The sequence below is a fragment of the Eupeodes corollae genome, chromosome 3 (assembly GCF_945859685.1).
Source record: "Eupeodes corollae chromosome 3, idEupCoro1.1, whole genome shotgun sequence".
Classification (NCBI taxonomy): domain Eukaryota; kingdom Metazoa; phylum Arthropoda; class Insecta; order Diptera; family Syrphidae; genus Eupeodes; species Eupeodes corollae.
In genome coordinates, this window is record NC_079149.1 from 20,705,128 (window position 1) to 20,713,530 (window position 8,403).

An 8,403-nucleotide genomic window follows, 5' to 3' on the forward strand; every position below is an offset into this window, starting at 1 on the left:
AGTTCTCTCGCTAAAGCGTTGGTGAAGCGCGGCCAGTGAGTCTTACTATAATTGTAAGAGTGCACCGGCATATACTCCTCCAACTCTACAAGCAGTGGTCACTGTCGTACTCGATCGTCCGTAAACAGTTTCTTGGTCTTTGACTCACAGCGTCAGTTATTGTCAGTCTTTAGTCCATTAGCAAAAGATCCAGATAGGCACCGCTACTTGGGAATGATGGTCTATCAGTAGCCAACAAGTCAAGCATATACTCGGCATTGTACTGGACAATCCAGTTAAATGACTGGTTACCAAAGGTTTCATTCTTTGGGCATGATTTCTTCCTACCTACTTAAAAAGCTCGGCATTCAATCCATCTGCTCTAGCGGCTTTATTACGCTTCAAATAAGATATGGCAATCTTTACATCTTCCAAATCGGGAAGACAAGATTGTTGTTAGCTGTGGTCTGGGAAAATTTGACATTTACTTAGAATAAACTCCAATAAAGCTGTTTTTTCGGGGAGAGCATCCTAAAAACTAAAAATTAAAAGTGATATTGAATCCAAATTTTTTGAAATCTAGAGAGTTTAGATATGCATTACTATGACAGGTAGTTTGACAGTTTTAAGTTTTGAAAATTCCGATACGTCATTAATAATCAGTAATACTAATCAACATTTTCTAATTCAGTGTTGTATCAAACTCGAATTGGCTAGTTTTGGATCTTAACATATTTCACGAGTTTAAGATATAAGTTTTAGGTATACGTAGTTAATCTATCGTCTTTATGGTCCTCTTTGGAATGAGAAACAATATTAGATCAACTCCTCCTCCAAACCCTTTATTATCCATTCAAGTAATTTGATCCATGTTTTGAAATAAGTTCAATTAAAATTCACCAGACGATTTGAAAGACTTAAAAAACCTTATTATTATACTTCCTCATTTCTTATAATGCTTTGAAATTTCCCAACAAGAAAGCTGCAATTATATTCTTTACAATAAGCCTTAAAATACTGCATATTCCATATTGCACATCCCATAAATCCCTTATGCCAAACCAAATTAAAACTCAAAACATATAATTTTTTCAAGCATCCATCAACACATACGTAGACGATCACGATATGGAAAAACCACCCAAGTGAAATCAAATGAGTATAAACCTACGAGTAAGTCTTATATTTCAAGATCTTATTACGGCGTCAACCCTTAAAAGAAAAAAAAAGAAGAAGAACAAATAAAACACCAATTACATTTTTTCAACCTTATTTCTACGCAAAAAAGTGTAGAAATAAAAACAACCTCCTTGATGTGAAGTTGGAAGCACCTGGTCCTTATCATCCAAACAAACTCAAACTCATATAACAGAGTATAGACCATGATTGGATATCTCTTCACCATGGGGTGTAAGATCATAAATCGAGTACACACCATGTAACTCCTAGAAGAAGGACGCAATTCAATAGATTTCCTTCCTTTTCCTTAAGCATTATTCTAAAATGATGGTGATTTCCAAAAAACATCCTTACAGTACCTACTTTCTTCACGTAGTAAATTTGCACTAACGAGCAAAAGTTCCTCTCTTTTAGTCCTTGTTCCTTATATTTATATCGTCTTCTTCTTCCATCTTCTTCTATTTACAGTCTGTGGGATGAGAAAGAAGGTAAGTTGTAGGTAAGGTAGATCTAAAGATATTCAAATGCAAATTAGGGAAAGGACCAACAGTAAAATATAAGTACACTCAAAGGATCCTGAGACAGAGTCTTAAGAAAACCATTTTCGAAAAACACAAACACCACCGAACCGATTATGTGCATATAATGTTACGGACAAATTCGGTTTCGTTGTTGTAATTGTAAAACTATGCACAAACACCATCATCAGGAATGAAAACAAGGTTATCGAGGGACGAAGTCTCTCCTCAGAAACCTCGGTATGACGATTATTTCGAAACGGAAACTTCCAGAGGGGGGAAGGAGGATTTTCTATGTTCCTTAATACCTCTCTCCATCTTTGTGTGTGAATTTTACCTTAAAGCGAAGAAATACAAAATTTCTGCGCAATAAAGGTTTCTCGATGCGTTCAAAAATATCCTTCAAAGGATTCTAAAGAATAACAACACAAACAAAATCTTTCATTTCCTTCCGATTCAAATTTTACAACGAACACAAAACCAGTCAAGTCAGTTAGTCAGTCAGTCAAAAATAAGGGATACTTCTAAGAAAAAGGGGGAAAGAAAATTCCCATGGATCAGGAGACGACGAGGACGACGGCGAATACGACGGGCACGGCACCGGTATGCATTGGGACTTGAAATTGCGACGTTAGAATAAATTTATCAGTCACCCTATATACTTTATACCTACATTATGTATTGTTTAAAAAAAGGAAGCAGGAAATCTAGTTTAAAGAAATCCTTCAGACCAAGGATTTATTACGTTTTGTCATGGATCAGGGAAAAACTAAACTTTCCCAGAGAAAACAAAGCAAGGAAAATGTCGTTTTTCTGCTGGTCGCCTTCATGTTATTATTAACTTCATTACAATACCGTTTTATAGGTACTTACTCGTAATAGTAACGAATTTTCAATTTGAATACAAATTTGTCCGTTAAACGTTCGCTTTGGCTTTCCGCAATAAATTTCATTCCCCTTTTGGTCTCTCGTGACGCGACGTTCCGTTCGCCGTAGTCGGCGGCGTTTGCATTTGATTAGAGCGCAAGTAGTAGCAAGTATCCTTAATTATTAGTAAATTGATGACGATGAGTGGATAACGAATGTAACCGACAAAAACGTTTTCGAAAACTCTAACATGCGGGTATCCTATGTTTTGATCGCATTTCAAAGTCACATTCACGACACGAGAGATAGGCAGCTATAGGTATGGTTTGTGTTTTATTGAGTTTAGTGGTTGGTGGGATTCTACTCTGGGTCTGGTCTGGGGTGTGAGACTGCATCGACGAAATTGTGCGGGTACCACGAGACTACCAGCAGGAGTAGCAATATTATAGCGAGTGCTCCTGTGCTTCTGGATGAACGTATAATAAATTGAAGGCAATTCCAGGATTGGGAGTACCTAAAGGTATTGTGGAAAAATTTTCTATTCCCACGTGCCATCTTTCAACACTGCTACTGCCACTGCCACTGCATCATCATCATCATCATGGTATCGGGGCTTCAAATCGGCTTGTGTGTGTTTTTGGTCTGGTTGTCAATATAGACAGGTGGGCTCGTGCTGGAGGATGTTCGAGCGACCAAAGTACGACCGACCGGCCGACGACGACGACGAACGACGAGTAGATTACATACCTCCATTTATGTATTTTTTATTTGTGTGTTCTTTTATTAGGAAAATGGGATGTTTGGTTCGGTTCGGTCATTGGCTGCAGTTTTTCATTTTTGTAACGATTTTTCATTAATTTGATATGAGGTAAGGATTATAGGATAGGACTTGATGGGACTTTATAACTACACTATAGGAATAGGATACCCGCATTAGATGTCAATAAAGTTGAGTATCGCGTGTGTGGAATTTTCAATTTTCCCATGTTTTATTTTTATATATTCCAAAAACACAGAGAGAGAAAGATATCGGAGGATATAGAGGTAAATATTTTATTTTGATGAAAATATATTTAGAAATGAAGTTTACAAAAGTAAAATAAGTTTGAATTTCTTTTTTTTTGTGCAACAGCCGTTACAAAATTCCCTTTTTTGTTTGCAAAAATGATGCTATGGTTTATTTTGTGACAACATCAAGCAATGACAAAATTTCATGACAAAAAATGATACTGACAAGGTTCTATAGATGGAATGCAGAATTGTGCATCAAAGGTAGGGCTTTACTTTATAGAAGGAGTGGATAGGAGTTTATTTTATAACACTTTGAAAATTAAAGTTGCACAACTTTTATTTGGGAAATTTTAAAAGGATTCTAACAAAAGTAACCAATAGAGGTCTGGTCCCGTAAGAGTTTGAGTAAGATTAAATTATTTCCTAGAATGTAATATGGCCTTTTTTATTTTGAGATAGGAACCATGTTAGTTTGATTTGTAGAGATACTTAAACTAAGCCTGTTATTCTTATGACTACAAGAGTCATACAAACGGGTTTATTATTCTTTCCAAAATTGTTCAGGTTTTGAAAAGAAGCAATGAGAATTTTTACATGAAGGATAAGAAAGTAAGACTGCTTGAAATCAGAAATAACTACAGACAATTTTTTAACAAAATGCGGTAACCAGTACCAAATTTCCAGGTGAGCAGAGAGCAAGTATCTTTTCGTTTTTCCCTTCATTACTAAATATCTTGTTTGAAGGTATAAAAAGTTTTAGACTGATATCAGGTCCACAATTCTTTTGGGCCTTAAGTGTAGACAACCAGATATAAGATTTATGGAATATATGCCCTGTTCGTAATATTTATGGACTTAATGCCTTTAAAAAAAAGATTAAACTACAAAAATGGCACTATTCAATGAACATTATGACCTTTTCAAGTCGATGTAATATCTACGAACTTATGCTTCTTAATTATCATAAACCGTCATTAAAAGTACTTAAATATAGAAGTTAATGCTGATGGTTCTGTGATCATGTGTAGGCTATAAAAGCAGTTATATTTTGTTATTAAGCTCTCAAAGCTTCCATATGGCTTCGTATAATAAATAAAGAGAAGTTGTGATCCGACCCACACTGCTAAAGCATTCCACATTCTCGATGTGCAATTTAAGAAAGAATCTCTATACTTTACAGTACGCCCGAAATTAAGCTCAAGAGTTAACTGACGAGCATTCCTTGAAGTGCGAGTATTACGGCTGAATCGTTTAAGGGGTGGAATGCAACTGGCTAGTTCAACAGAACATTGTTTGTAAAAATATCGATAAAACAAAGAAAGGCATGAAACATTGTGGCGGTGTTCTAGCGATGTAAATGTTTCGATTATAGTTCTATCGCCTATCAAACATGCGAATTATATTCAAGCTTTGGACAAAGGCTTTGTTAATTACAGCCAGATCAGAAGAGGTGAAAAATTTCTTGCACCGTCGGAGAAGTCCTAAGCACCTGGCAGCATTTTTGTCAATATCAAATATATGATCATTCCATAAAAAGTGATTTGTGATACACATACGGGGTACTGACAGTTGATTAGTTTCTTGGATGCAAGTGCCACTCATAGATAGTGGCATCAGGGGTGTGTTACGCTTTAACGACAGGAGACAGCATTGAGTTTTCGAAGCATTAAATTCTACACGGTTTTTGATTCCCCATTGTACAATTCTGTCAAGATCAAAATTTAATGAGCTTATCATACGCTGCCGTTGAAGTTCCACATCCGAAGGACAAGGATGTGAATCTATAAATGAGTATGAGAAGCTGAGGGTACTGTCGTCAGAGAAACAGGTTAATAGATTAGAAGTGGCAGGCATAAGATCATTTATGAATATAAGAAAGAGTGTCGGAGACAAAACGGAGCCCTGGGGAACACCAGCATTTATTTTATGAATTTCAGACTGGTAACCATCCAATACAACTTGTATTGAACGATTAGAAAGGTAATTTCTAATCCAACGAAGGAGAGATTCATCAATACGAAAAGCACGCATTTCGATAACAGAGCTTGGTGCCAAACTCTAACAAATGCTTTTGAAATATCAAGTGCAATAATCTTACTTTCTCCAAAACGATGTAAAGATTTGTTCCACTGTTCGGTGAGATGAACCATGAGATCACCAGTGGACCTATTGCTACGAAAACCATACAGTCGGTCATTAAGAAGCTTCCGTTCTTCGAGATATTTCTTGAGCTGATAATTAATCGACGTTTCCATGACCTTGGCCTAGCTTAAAACTTTAACAAAATATTCATAACAATATTTTGTGTGTGATAACAAATTTGAAATCAGTATCTTTGTTCTTCGAATTCTTGAGTCGAAAATCAGATTTAGATAAGATTAGGTTGATCTTATTTAAACATACATTTTTAACATTTTGGTTAATACAATTAATATGATGCATGACATTGCCATCTGCTTTATTGATAACTAAAAGTTTAGTTTTATAAGATTAAAAATAGAAAGTGCAGTTTAAGGTTAAAACGCTTCATTTAAAATTGTATGTTTTTACTTAAGTGATGTTCCATCCATTTCCTGTAGAAGGCTTATGCTTTGAGTATTTGAAAGAAAGTTACTGCATAGGCAGGGCCGACCCCAGCCAAACTTGTGGCCTCTGCAGGATTAGTAGAAAGCGCCCTTTTATATACACTTAACCATAAAATAAAACGCAGCGATAAAGTAAGCAAAAGGGAAACGTTTAAACTTGGAAACTTACTTTTCTGGCCTTACATTTTGCAAATTCTGAAATGAGGTCAAAAAAAATCTAAAGAATTTAATAATTCCTTTTCAATGGACATTACACATAAGCCTACTAATCTCTCTTGAGCTATGGTTGTCCTAAGATAATTTGTAATTTTTAATGATTTTATGTTTAAAAAAAAAATGAAAAATTTATACTACACTTATGTATCAAGCTGTTCAAACTTTTGCGCCCTGTCCATTTGAACATCTTGCACAAATGCTTTGTCCGGCCCTGTGCATAGGATGAATCTTCTTATTTCTCTTTATATCACACATCGTCCAACAAAATGAAAAACATCCTATAGCACCTTTCAAATTACGCAGCTTGCCTAAAATCGGTAAGTGCTCGCGGTGAGGAATGTAGTTCAGATTATGGAGTTATCATTTTAGCCGGAACATGCACGAAACTTGTTTGATAGTATGTTTGTCCTGGAAGTAGTTTCTTTCCCGGAGATTGAAGTCTATATTGAACTGTAAATCATACGGTTCAATGAACTTTTGGCTTGCTTAGTGTTCTTCAAACAATCCAATTCTACTTCGGAATTGAATTGTTTGAAGAACTAGTTTCTTTGGAAGACGATAACTTATCATACACAGAGCTTTGAGGATGTAATCGAGCTGCAGCTTGAATGTTTTAATGAATAAAGACGATAAACGAACATGATCAATGATCATGTAGTTTGGCGTAAGGTTAAAACGCTTCATTTAAAATTTGATGTCTATATTTAAGTGTTGTTTTGCAATATGCATATAACTTTGTGACGTCCATTTCCTGTAGAAGGCTTCTCATTTTAGTATTTGAAAAAAAAGTCACTGCCTAGGATGAGTCTTCTCAATATCGCACATCGTCCAACAAAATTAAAAACATCCTTGAGCTCTTTCAAATTACACAGGTTGCATAAAATCGGTAAGTCCTCGTGGTGGGGAATGTAGTTCAGATTTTGGAGTTCTCCTCTTAGCCAAAACATGCACGAAATTTGTTCGATGGTATATTTGTCGTGGAAGTAGTTTCTTTGCCGGAGATTGTAGTCCATAGTCTACTGTAAATCATACGGTGCAGTGAATTTTTGGCTTGTTAAGTTTATTGTTCTCTTGAGGTTTTATTAAGACGAGCTATTAAGCGAAATAAAGTTGGTTTAAATGAGGCAATGTTACAATAGTTCGAGTCAACAATGACCTGCTCGGCTGTGGTTCCAGTCTTAAAACCATCCACTTCGGATTGTTTGAAGAACTACTTTCTTTTTAATACGATAACTTTGCACATACAGAGTTTTGAGGATGTATGGTATGGTCTACCTGCAGCTTGAGTGTTTTAATGAATAAAGACGATAAACCTGTTTCCAACATGATCATGTAGTTTGGCCTAAACGAAGGAAGGTGGAAAATCCGTTTTATGTAAAATCTGAGCTGTTTTTCCACTTGTTCATATATCCGACTTCCCCAAGCTCGCATATCTGATTCTGATACAGCTTCGAAGGCCCTGAATTTACGGTATGCGTAATTTCCTTATTATTAAAGCATTTCTTCCATGCTACGTTTATAGCTGTTTTCGCCTTAACAAGTTTGGCAGTGAGATGTTTTACCAAGCTCAAGTTCTTAGTAGGCATGATGGTTAGTGCGTTGGACTGTCATGCAAGGGGTCTTGGGTTCAATCCCTGCCTGTCTCATCTTAATTTAAAAAAAAAAATAATTTTCGCGGGTACTGCTCTTGCGAGGAATTGACAAATCCTTCAAGTGTAATTCTTGTTATGAAAAAGTGCTTTCTCAAATTAGCCGTTCGGATTCGGCCTAAAATTGTAGGTCCCTTCCATTCCTGATAACAGTACTCGCACACAGGAATGGTTGAGAGTTGTAAGTCACTAGGCCCTGGTTCACAACGGACTGTTGCGCTACCCAATTTAATTTAATTTAAGTTCTTAGTAAATAAGACTCATAGATATTTGATTAGTATTCTTTTACCAACTCTACTCTTCCGCCCTTATAGTGCCATTGCGCACTTGCACACAATCTTCCTCGAACATTCTTAAAAGACATCACTTTGGATTTATTAAAAATTACCACTAGGTTCC